This window comes from Antrostomus carolinensis, unplaced genomic scaffold, assembly GCF_000700745.2.
Source record: "Antrostomus carolinensis isolate BGI_N321 unplaced genomic scaffold, ASM70074v2 scaffold801, whole genome shotgun sequence".
In the NCBI taxonomy this organism is placed as follows: domain Eukaryota; kingdom Metazoa; phylum Chordata; class Aves; order Caprimulgiformes; family Caprimulgidae; genus Antrostomus; species Antrostomus carolinensis.
The window spans coordinates 397,690-410,883 of record NW_010291821.1 but is presented as its reverse complement, the minus strand read 5'-3'; positions in this window follow the sequence as shown (position 1 = coordinate 410,883).

Genomic DNA, 13,194 nt, shown 5'->3' with positions numbered 1-13,194 from the left:
CCCTCACTGTTTGAGCACTGGTTTTGAAAAATATACTGAATAAACTTTGCAGTGTTTGAGCTGCGTTGGCAGAATTTTGAAACTGGAAATGCTCTGATTGTCTACAAATGAGACAGTGGCAGCATGGCACTCACAAGACTTAAATAAAATTCTTCAGTAGCGATGCTGAGAGCATTTGACCAACAGTAATAGCTCAAAGACCTCCAAGGAGTAAAGCATTGGTATTTATAACTCAAAGTCTATTCAAATTCAGGAACAGACCTGTTACTGAGTGGTGCCCAAGTGTGTAGCATATTCCACTCTTTCTAATGTCTACATCTCTTCTTAGCAAGTTCAAAATGGGTGAAACAAAACTCTCTTCTAGTTAGTATGTTATGGAAACCCCTTAGATCCGATACACAAAAGTAACCCCATTGTGCTTTACTGAACTTAGCCTCAGACTTTTGCAGCTGATCTGATGAAACTTGCTAAAATAAAGCAGAAATCTTAGGAATTGCTAGAAAGATAACCTAGCTTAATGAAACAAAAGAAATATATAGCTTAGCAGTAAAGAAGGTCAAATTCTAAAGAGCCTGAATTCATTGAAATGTATGCAATTAATTTCAGTAGGAGCAGAAGTTGGCTCAAAATAGACTTGATTAATTAACAATAATGATATTTTGGCAGACTCCTCCTAAGCCACAGAGGAGCAGTCTATGCAATTACCATTGCAAAATCATCATAAATATTTGGCTGCATTTGTTCTATTAAATAAAAAGTCTATAGAAAGCTAATGGATTGAGTGAACTCTTTATGCAGAAGAGGGCTCATGATTAAGCACCAGAGTGCCATGGGGAAGAAACATGACTTCACAGAAGTCCATGGCACAATTCCCGCAGACTTCAGTAGGATGAGATTTCACTTAGTATGACTGTCTGTGAAGGTGGGAACATTTGCTTAATCCTAGTTTTGTGCCAGAATGCCATCAGCTCTGTGAACAAACTGGCATCTGTTCCAGCTTGCCCAGACCTTTTTCTGAAAGCATCTGTTACCTTACAAACTGAATTCCCAAATCCCTCCAGTCCTGGGTCTGTTTGAAAGTCTGTGAGTGTGTGACTCAGAGTTTTAACTTGCAGCCTGGGGAAATCACAAAAGAAAAAGGGAAAACAACACTGAGTGCTGGATTTGAAGTGAGGGAAGAGGACAAAACTTCCAGCTACTCTAAGGAAGTTTTTTGTTTCTATCATTCAACAGCCTGCTAAGTGTTAGTCACTCAGACTATTAACCACAGGTGGAAAGAAAATTACTAGGCTTCTTAATAATACAAACTATTTCTAGGCTTAGAATCAAATGCGTGTTTAGGACTAGCTGACTAGGTGTGTGTCTTGTGATCTACTGCGTTCCCTACTGATGTTCTTTCATTGAACAGGTAACAGTTGATACTTTTAACTGGGTTAAAGTAGAATTTCTCACCTCACTGCCCTCAACCCAGCTAGTCCTGAAAGGATGAGAGCCAAAACATCCTCGACACAAGCAGTAGCTACAGCCGAATGGCCAGGAACACCTCACCTTGCTTTTTCCCAAAATCCAGGTTAGTTCCCTTGCCAGAACCTCATAGATCAGGCTGTGCATCGTTCGGTGTCTGGCTCATCTTCTGCAGCAGTAATTTCAGTGGGATGGATGATGCTGTTACTCTGCATTGCTAAGATAAAATCTCATTTATTTCCTATCTCATTGGCACTGAGGGATAATGGAAACACAGACTTACAGTTTGGCTCTTTATAAATATCAGTCAGTAAGAGTGGAGAATTTTGTCTTTTGCATTATAATTATGTTCATCTCTGAACTATATTTTATTAACTACATTTTATTATCTTCCCAGTGTGTTGTAACTGCACTAGCAGGGAACTGCCAACTATATTGTTTGCTGATTGACATGTGATTTTCTACTGTGTGATTAAATCAGGGAAAATGAGAGTGAGGCCACTCAGGGGAGGAAGCAAAAAACAAGGGGTTAAGAAATTTAGAGGCTGTTAATGCAGAAAATCCTGCAGCCTTTTTGGAAGTTGTAAAGAGCTTTAAGAGAAGGCAGAATATTGGTGTGGTGGCCATTGATATTATTTTCAGTCTGCATTTGAAGACAGCAATGCCTTGATCACAGTTATTGCTGCGCTATGTAATTAAAGAACTCTCTATTATCCTTCAGCATAGGTTTACTGTCCAGTACAAATCGTAACTAAACATGCTGAGACAGGCAGCAGAAGAGAAGGAAAGAAGGAAAAGTAGACCAATATTACAAAAAAAGCTGTTTGTTAAAAGGAGTATTGATCCTCTGCCTCTGAATTTCTACACATAACTGGCTCAAACACCCATTGAAATTGTTTATCCCTTTAATAACATCTTCCTGTAATATATACTACCAGTTTATGACAGCTCAAGACAATGAGAAGCTGTGAACAATGTAGTGTGGACCCAGTCATTACAAGAAACTAATCACTTGTGACTGCGATGCAAGCAGTGGTGTTAACTATCTCTGGCATTGTTTTTTGACCTCTGTTGTCTGAAAAATTGCAGTAAACCCTGTTCTGACCTTGCTGTCTTTGACTGACGAGGAAAGGTTTTTTGAGATGATTCTTCAGCTGCAGACAAAACTGTTTGAGTGCTTCATGTATTGGAGTATCCTCACTGGTATGCACTGAATGAAAGGACATTTCGCCCTTTGCCCAACTGGGCTCTGGCTGTTAGGAATGAAAAGTGGGGTAGACCACAATTTCCAGTGATGTCAGACACATAGGTTTGAGGGAATTTCCAGGATCATACAAGGAAGTACAGGTCCAAAGCCAGAACAGCTGCACTCTGAAATCTTCCAACAGAATTCTTAGACATGAACACATACAAGATGCACGGAGCCAAGCTGCTCAGAAGTGTATGACAACTCCGTGGCTTTACTCACTGCCATTAGTGGATGTTCTCCCTCACTGTCAGATCCCACAAGAGGAAAGTAAGAGCAGACCTCAAGGATGTTGCAAAGCCAGTCTGTAGTTTATGAACCCCTCATGTACTACTCCAATGGGCTCTGTGAAAGTAAGCCCATTCTTAGAAGAAAGAATCTTGATTAAATCTTGCTAATAGTGCTCTGAGACGTCACAAAAATGCATATTGAGGAGGATAACATCATCAAGATAGTCTTGATTGAAGCCATTATTCTGTTATATATACAGAAGATGATGACTTCCCTGCTGGGATGGTAAGGATTTGATCTTTGGCATTTCTATAGCTACGCCATCCTCTCAGCATTTAGACCTACGTGTATGCTCTCATCATGGTGATATGTCTTGCTTCTGGGTTCTAAAATGAGCAAGATCCTATTAGCAGTGGGAACTGAGCATGATTGGCTAGAGAATTGGAGATGTTCCAGTTGTGCTAATAATACTTTTTGCTTGGAGACAATAACAATCCAGTTATGTTAATTTTTAGCCTGGCACATACAGTGTGCGATGTACAATAATGTCCATAAGTGTTTTTATGAGTGCTTAACGCGCACACTTAAATTTTGCAAAGCAGCTGTCAGAATTAAATGCCTAACAAATCAGATGGTTAATCAGCATGTGAATACATAAGGAATTGTGTCTGTGAACCAGGCGTGCTATTTTTAAAACCCTGGGGAGCTCTGCCACCAGACGGCCTTTTTCTGAGCTACGAGTATTCCTCAAAACAGTTTGGTTTTGGTGTTATACAATATCTAGTAACTTACAACTACCTCTCTGAAATTGCTCATTCTGTCTCCTAGATATGTAGCTGACGTGACCATCCTCACCTCGCTAAGGGGAGCCCTTGTTTCAGGCAATTTAAGCCTTGTCCTATGAAATTAATGGCTGTAGGTGGTTATGTGTGGATGTTTTTGCACATATACCCATGCTCTTCCCATTCCTATGCCGTGTTGCATGTGTTGTAACCATCACCTAATATTTTAGGCAGGGATTAATCAAGACTAAGGAAGTTAAGCCCAAACCTTGAAAGTATTTAAAGATGTAAACTCTACTGATTTTTAGGAGTTAAATGCCTAGATAGGAATTAAGTTCCTACATACCTCTGTCACCCCGGGCATTAAACATCCAGGTGGTTCATGGAAGCCAGTGTAAATAAACCACTTCACATCCTCAGGCTATTTAGAAAATTCTACATGGGGTTTTGTCATAGATAATTCAAACTTGATCAAACCCTACACAGACTTGAGAAGTAGGATTTTAAAAAAAAGTTGAAGCGCTGTAGGTGATACCACCTATTATTCAGGTTTGGTTTTTTTTTAACCTGTGTCTAATGTGCTAATTCTGCATCCTTTCATCAAAAGGTTGATGAAGTGGATGGGCTGGAACAGAGAGAGTTTTCTACTCTTAAAAGTAAGTTCCTTAGTCTCTAAAATCACTGACCAAGTGCTCAGTTGTATCATGTTCCACCTTCAAGACAGCTTTATCTGTTAAAACTCATGTCTGAAATGATTTTGCTATTAATGGGCTATGACATGATATGCCTCTAGCAAACTTCCCCTGCATTTCAGGCTCTAGTCAGAACAATACAATAATATTTACTCGCACTAAAGCAATCTTGTCAAGAATTTTGAAGTTTCTTATGACTATTAATTAAGCTCGAAAAATACTTACCACCACTACTACTACCACTTCATGCCTGGCTAAACCTATGCAGAAAGAGGTGAAGAGAGCAGTTTGATAAGCTTGTGAAAAAAATGTGCAATGAGGAAAAGATGATACAGAAACATTAATCAACAGAGAACTTGTTTTCCTAGTTGGATCAAGGACTAGAGGCTCATCTTGCATCAGTTAAATACTCAAAATACACCACAGCATCCTGTCAGTTATTTCTCTTTGCATTGAAAGAACTACTGGAAAAGGACTTCAGCATCTCATGTAAATATCATTACAACTCATACTTCTAATTCTGGGATAGTGAAGAATTTTTTTCCCTCCTTTCAATGTTTTTCTTTGTTTCCCCTTTCTCCCACTGTGATTAGGAATACCATTTTTGTTGCGTGTGGTACATGTCTTCCCACGAAAAGTTTGAGTTTTGAGACGCTGACGTTTTCCAACGGAAACCCATTTCATGAGAAAATCTCCAAGCAGCCCCTTCTCTAACTCCATCCAATATGCCTTTCACAGGCCCAGATCCAGCAGCCATCACTCAAGTATCAACAAAGCTCATTCCATAGACCTCACAGGAGAGGTCCTGACAGTAGAATCTGACATACTGGAAGAATGTTATTGGGTTCTGCAAACGTATTGCTACCAGCTGTTTTCAACTGGGCATCAGCTGTGTATATCACACACATCACTGCATTAAGTTCTGATTAAGCAGATACCTCCTGCAGAGGTACCCAAAATCCAGCTTGGGCTTTGGTGGTGACCTTCACAAGCTATCCAAGCTCAGCTTGCTCCTGTAGAGAATATATATTATATAAATTTATACCTTATTCTGGGATGCTACAATGCTCTCTGCCAAGGAAGTCTGCCTGTTTTATAATCAATCTTCTCTCTCCCAGTTGATACAGGTATAAAGAAACTGCTTCAGAAACACAATGTTGAGAAGATAATGTTCTGTTTTTTATGGACAGTTCCTGCTACCTTTCTTCCCCTGAGGAATGTATGGTCCCAGATTTGACTCTCAGCTCAGAGCAAAGAGCAGCAGACTCCTTCAAAGTGCTCCTGAAGGTAATTTGCCCTCCTATAGAATTAAATCAGTTACAGCATTAGGAAAAAAATTTCTTCACTGAAAGGGTTCTCAGGCAGTGAAATGAGCTGCCCAGGGAGGTGGTTGAGTCCCCATCTGGAGGTGTTTAAAAGCTGGGTAGATGGGGTGCTCAGAGATCTGGTTTAGCAGTGGACAGGTACGGTTGGACTTGATGATCTCAAAGGTCTTTTCCAACCAAACGATTCTATGATTCTAAGGCTGGCAGGACTTTGCCACAGAGAATGGCAACATTGCTGTTGGGATGACTTGTGTCATGAGACCACATACACAAGACACACTTAGCCAACTCCCTCTATTTTTGAGCTCTTTTGGTGACTTTGAGGAAAGATAAGGGACAGAAGGACTGTAGGCATCTTTGGCTCATCCTCAACAATTTCAAATGGCCAAAAGGACAGAAGAAAGAGAAGAATGGGTAGCGATAAAAATGCTGCATGGCTGTAGGAAGACAATATTTCATCTGAATTAAATTAAGTGGGATGGATTTCAATTTGGTATTTGTGACACAACTCCTGACTTTATTGAAGGCAGTCTGCTTTATAGATTGCATTGATTCTTCAGTTTCCCGGAACATGTTTTACTTTCTAATTGTGAGTGTGCACTCTAGCAAAACCAGATTTCAGTTTGCTCTTCATCAGCAGGCACACACATTACAGGAAGAAAATAGAAGAAATTCCCATCAGTGCATAGCAAATGCTTTCCCTCTGTATTTGCAAAACAAAAGTCATTGTCTAGAAATTTTCAGCACAAGATTCCGAGAAAGAAAAATATCAAGACGAAAGTCTGCCAAAATGACAGGAGCTTTTGCTAATTTTCTTATTTCTAAATCTTGTCAGAAAAAAATCTACATTGCCTTACTATTTTATTATGAAATGAAAAACAAATATCAAGTGGTATTTCTTTTAGAGTTGTAAGGTTTAGTATAGTTAAATACATTTTAAAAGCAAACATGGCTTGATTGATCTGTATTATTTTTCCCCAGTGTCATTCACATTTCATTTTCTTCTTCCGAATTTAATCAAGATTCTTTTCTTAATGCTCAATATTTTTAAAGGGAAAAGATGCCCTCCACATCTAGCAAGCTGTTCTCTGCAAACCAAAAAGGAAAACACAGTTCCTTTCAGAAGGACTCTGACGATCATCCCAGACCTATTCATTTGGGCTGCAGTTTTGGCAAACACTCAGATGTGAAGTAGACTTGAAATATTTGGAAGTCAAAGTCAAACACAAGTGTAAGTACTTTGCTGGACAAAGACATCTTAGGTACATGCTGAAAGTAAAGTTTAACAAAGACTGGAGTGACTATGCTGCTGCATTAAAAATAGGAGTACTTCTCTTTTGAATATTTATTTAGTTTTTCATAGTACATGAATGGAACAGGAAAAAAACCAGTATTATCTGTCAGTCATATGGCTCTCAACCTTTTGGAACAGCACATGTTGTGCACGTTGTATATTTACCCATTAAAAAAAAGTCTGTAGATACATTTATTTTTTTTTTCTCTGACATGAAAAATGTTGATGGAATCACAGAAGGATTAGAGTGTCTCTGTGATTTGCTTGCTAAAGTAAACACGAGCCAATACTGTAACCAGATCACATACTTGCAGTGGAGTAAAGCGACTAATTTAATTTCCGACCACACTGAGAAGAAGCAGAAAGTGCACCAGGAAATAGACTGAGCTTTCTTTAGTGTGGGAATGAAAACGCATGTGGGACAAATGAGCCTGATGGGGACTTTTGGCCTCATTTTACCTGTCTTGGTCCTTGGGATAGAGCAAGAATAGTGCAGAATGAGATAATAAGGATTCTGCAGATAAGTAATAAAAAGGATTTCTGTTTCTTCCTCATAGAGCAGTACATCTCTTAATGAAGACCTCAGTTCCCACCTCCCTCAGGAAAAGAGAACCTGGGGCCTAAAGAGAAGTTATATTTTCTGGGTGTGGTTAGATGCAACGTATAAAGGTGAGTTAGAGAAAAAAAAAAAAGCAGCACTATACTGCAGAAATAATCAATTTTTGCAACTCCCCTTCACTAAGCATGGATATTGTGGCACTGCCAGGTAGGACCGGGAAGAGACCCTTCCACTCTCAAAAAACTTCATCAGTTTAAGGGCAGGAAGGGAGAAGAACAGCACTGTCAGTCCCATTGCACTGACTGAAGTGTGAAGAGCAGAAATGTCACATATCTTGGCTAAGGTTATTCAGGAAGCTTTCAGCAGACACGTCCCTTGAGTCCAAGCATTTTTACTTCTAAGTCACAGGAGGTCAAGTTATAAAACATGCTCTTTTCCTCACTCCATTCCTTCCTTCAAGAGCGTTTCTGTGCATACACTGAAGAGGATTTAACTGTAAAAGGCAGAAAAGTTCGATAATCATGAGAAATGCAAGTTGAAAATGGCATTTACCAGCTTACTCTGTGTAAAGACAAGCACAACCACAAGTAAATGGGCTGAAAAATAGAGGCTAAGAGCACACAATGGATTTAAGGCAGATGGAAGATAATGTATTCTTCTTTTTAAAAATATCATAACAAAAATGAATAACTTCTGGTCCCACAACCCTCCCTCTTGGACATGCACTGCTGTCTGCTTTACTTTGTTCTCCTGCATCACAGAGGTGACACAAAGAGGTCAGACATCTCTCCTAAACAGAATCAACAAGGGAATCCAAACTCACTATGGCAACTTTTATTCTATGACTCAAACCAGCAGAAAACTAGCTAGGAAAATATGGAACTTTAAAACATATACACAGTTCAAGTCTTATTTGCTGGCTAAGAAATGAGACAGGACCTTCCACACCAGGAAAGTTACGATCTGATCTTTGTTTTGGGAGGTCTGTGGAAACACTCAAAATATTTCATTACAACTTCTCTTTTGCACGAGACTGTGAGATAGTAACTTATGACAAAACCAATCAAAGTTCCAAAGTACTTCAGATTAAAAATATCAAAATGGGATGCTACTGCTTCACCAGAACTCCCCCAACCACCAAGTAACATTCTACCAAAATAAGTTCATTGTTCTGCCATATTATGAAGAAAGTACATAGTGCAGTAGAAGATGGTTCCACCTGTGTTTCTCCAAGAAGCTGTACTAGACATTTTTAACATCTTACAGTTTTTACAGTGCAAAATTCTATGTACAATGAGTGTGAACTGAATGAGTCACCCAATTTTGCTGTAATCTTAATATTCTTTTATTTTAATGTCCAAGTATTAGAATACTATTAGAATAGTCTTCAAGTCACAGGTGCTCCTCTGGAGCAAGGCTGACAAAACAATTTAGCTGAACAAGCAGAAAGTTCCACTGCTGAGTTACTTTATCTGACTGCCTGTGCAAAGCCAGCACTGCACTGTATCCAGACAATGAATAGAGAGAAGGAACCAAATTAATCTGGCTTGTAGAGATCCCTGGATTTTTTTATGTGAACTTCTATTTTAATGTATCGCTTAACAGCAGTGCCTTTTTTGGGAAATTTTCTGCTTTCCAAATAAACATGCTTTAATAGAAATAATAATAATGATAATAAAATTATGCAGTTTGTATTGATGTCTTATCATTTTCCCACAGGGCTTCCAAAGAAGCTAAACAGAGGATATTCTCTAGAAGAAAAACAGCTTCTGCTCAGCCAAGTAGATCTCCCCTGCTGCAAAAAGGTGTAACCCACTGACTTCAGCATTGCTCTGTGACCTACAGAAAGTAGTCAGAATTGATGCCAGGGAGAAAGGCATGTTACTCAAGCTCCTATAAAGAAACAGCACATTCTGTACCACAACTGTGCCCCTGCTGAGCTGAATTTCTCCTGGATCATTTCTTTACATCTTGGAATTCAATCTCTGGAGATAAAGCCAGCCCAAGGCTTTGTGTGTTACTTAAATTCAATGGAAGTAATAGGTTGGGAGCTCTGGTAATGCACTGTGCTGTGTGCTCATCTACACACACAGAAGAGTTTGTACTACAGGCTCAAAGCTTTGATTTTATTTTTGAAAGTTCTTCAGGCTGCAAGACTGCTTGAGTTATGGGTCAAGTTAGAGAGACTGAAGAGGTGACACACATATTTTCTACTCAGCAGAAAATTAAGGTTATTTTGACATGTAGCTCCCGTGCACGATCTGTAACAGGCTGTGTACACCTCTTCCCACCTCCCTTCATACCAGTTGCCTCTACTCTACACTGGTGAAAATAGGGGAATTAGTAGTTTCTCCCTCTTTGTGACCCATCTACCCCATGCACAGAGAATATTTTTGCACAACATTTTTAACAGCTTTTATTGCTACTTCTCTTTTTCTTGGCTACTAAGAATTTCTGAGGCACGTTATTTGTTTTGTTACCCGTATTTTGCACTAATACAGGTTTATTTCTGGTATGAAGTAGTTCTTGATTTTCGATACATCTCATGTTCTTTTGTCACATTATTAGAGAAAGTTTGTTTCACTGAGTTACCTCAATAATTCAGCTCTTGACAACCAGTAATTTACATTTATGCTTAAGAAACTGAAACGTATAATGGCAGTTTGAAGTAAAACCAGACTGTCTGCGATCTGAAACAAACCAGGGCTAAACTGACATTTCTGGATAAATCAAAGTTAAGGCTTGTCCACCAAGTCCTCGAGTTTGATGTGTCAATGTGTGTGAGGATTTCAAACAACTGGGTAAGGATGGGTTTGGACTTAAACTGTATTTAAATGCAAGAAAAAACATTCTCTGTAGTTCCTTGTTGGCTGTAGTGCCCATCGCTTTCAATTAAGATTTAAGTGACCTTGGCTCTCATTCTTGACATCACAGAATCATTTTGGTTGGAAAAGACCTTTAAGATTTTTGAGATGCATCTGGGCACCTAATTTCTGTTGATTTTGAGCCTCTGAGTGTTAGCCTCTTTGGGATCCCTCATAAATTCTGATCTTATCTTACATTAATACCTAATGAAGCCCTTTATTGTACAGTATTTAAATGTCAATTAGCAATGTAAGAACCACACAAGAAACTGGACAGGCTGCTCTAAGCACTAGGTGAAAAATTCCTTCCAGTGATGGCATCCTGGGCTCTGCATATGATATTCCTTTTTTGGTTTACAATGAATAAAGCAATTCAGAATGTCTGATGCCTGTTCTCACACAAAGAAGCTCGTCTCTGTGCTTCTTTAATGACTTCCCAGGGGTGGCATCAGCCGTTACGTTCTGATCTCCTAAAACATAGAGGCTTCCCTCTGAAAGAATTATTTAGTTTAATTGGCTTTAAATTAATGAAAGGAAAGCTTGCTTATTGCAGTCACATCAACTTAAGACTTACAAGAAATGAAGTATGTAACTGGGAAACAAAACAAAAGAAAAACTAATATTCTTCCTATGAAGACACTGATTTGGATTTCCAAATGTAATCTGGATTTCCAAATAAATACATTTCTGTTGTAAGTGAAGGAACAGCTGGCTGGTGAAAAGAAAGTTTTTCAACATGAGTGGCAAGCTGAGGTACATCAAGGAAAAGCAAGACCTCTGATCTCAGGGACTTCAGATGTAGTCAGCATCTTCAGATGTGAGATTTTGAGTTTTCTCAAAAAAGGAAACAAAGCAAGTGCAGGCTATTTATTTCGGTCTGGTCTAAATTGTGTTTATTTCATTACCGCTGGCCTTTTAAATAAAAAAAAAGAGAAAATAGGAGTGTATTTTAGAGAACAGTATATTTTAGAAAAGAAGAATGATGTGGGAAAAAAATGAGGTGTAAACCATGGCCCACATCCCACGCAAACTCACCAAGACTAACATGAGTTGTGAATGAGCAGCATTTCTGTAACTGAACCCATTTTTGTTCAGCTGTCTGACAGTATAAACAAAAGGCACTCCCAGATGTGAGTTGAACCCTGCAATGTCTGTCCTCCCATAACTGACACTCTCCAGAATCCAATAAAATGGTTCAAGTCTCCAAAAGACAAAGATCTCTTTACAGGTTTTATGGAGTTCTCCCTTTGGTAACTTGTGGAGATCTCTTCACTGATGGATTTTATGGAGTCCTCCCCTGATCACCCACCACAGCACATTTCTCCTCGCTGTGTGCCAGCGCAGAATCAATGTCTTTGTTCCAGAGATATGGAGCTGTGCACTGAGAGGTGAAGTGGCACATGCAAGTTCCCTTCGTCACAAAACTAGATATTTTGGGACATGACAAAGATGATGCTATTTGAAGAGCACATCTTCAAACAAATATCCTCTGGCATCTGTCATTACCCACATTGAGCTTAGTTTTTGTTGGTATCAAACCTACAACAGGAAGCAAGGTTGGACATGAAGAAAAGGTTCTTGAGGCAGAGGGTGGTGGAGCACTGGAACAGGTTCCCCAGGGAGGTGCTCGTGGCACCAAGCCAGACAAGATTCCAGCAGCATTTGGCCAAGGCCCTCAGACACATGGTTTGAATGTTGGGATTGTCCTGTGCAGGGACAGGAGTTGGACTCGGTGATCCTTGTGGGTCCCTTCCAGCTCACAACATCCTATGATTCTACGTTAGAAAAGGTGAATCAACTCCCATAATCACTGAGAAGTACCAATTTATAGAGCAAGCCCTCCAGACTGCATGTTCAGGATGGTACAGAAAATTATTTTACAGGTACACGGATGCAAATCAGTGTAATAAAAGGGGTTACATCCTGATGAACTCCAAAGAAAAGGGTGGTTTTTGGCAGGACACACAAATTCAGAAGCCGAATGTCCAAATTCATGTGGTGCCATTCACCTGGGAGATGAAACTTATTTTTTTCACAGCTTGAATTTTAACTGCAGGCTGGACAACAGTCAGAAACTTCCATGAGACAGGATGTGAATTTGGAAAAATTAGGGCTTGAGTTTTAGGTATTTCCTGTCAGCTCAGTTATTCTTTAATAAAAGTGGCGAATTACACAGGGGCCATTGCTGTCAACTAGGAGGTTTTGTGACAAGACAGAGAAGTGACTTATGAGCTTATGAGTCAAAAGGGCAAAACCCACTAGTTCTGTGGCTGCTCACTTCCCCAGTATCTCCAAGTCATTTTTCCCAGGGAGCTTGCCTGAGACTTAATTCTGTCTTTCTCCTTCCAGAGCCTTCCTTGCTAAATTATCATCAGTTTTTCATGATTTACAACAAATGACAGGAAGTGCTTTGCCAAGTCACAATAAAATGACTTGGTGAGTAAGGAACCTGTTTCTGACATTGCTGACGGCAGATGTTTTAGAAGATGGAATGAGAAATTCAGAGTGTGGGTAATCAAAGAGAGCCTAGGAAGAGGATTTTTTTTTTTTCCCTTTACCTCCTATGCTAACAAGGTAAAAATAACTGGGAGGACTTAATCATGTATGTGGATATGAAATTGCCTGCAGGTCAAAACTTCTGAGCTGTTGAGTGTTCAGCTCATCCTGGGTGTCCCCATGGACCTGTCGTAAGAAGTCTGCTGCTGTTGTTGGAAAGACTATGATTCTGCCTTCTCAG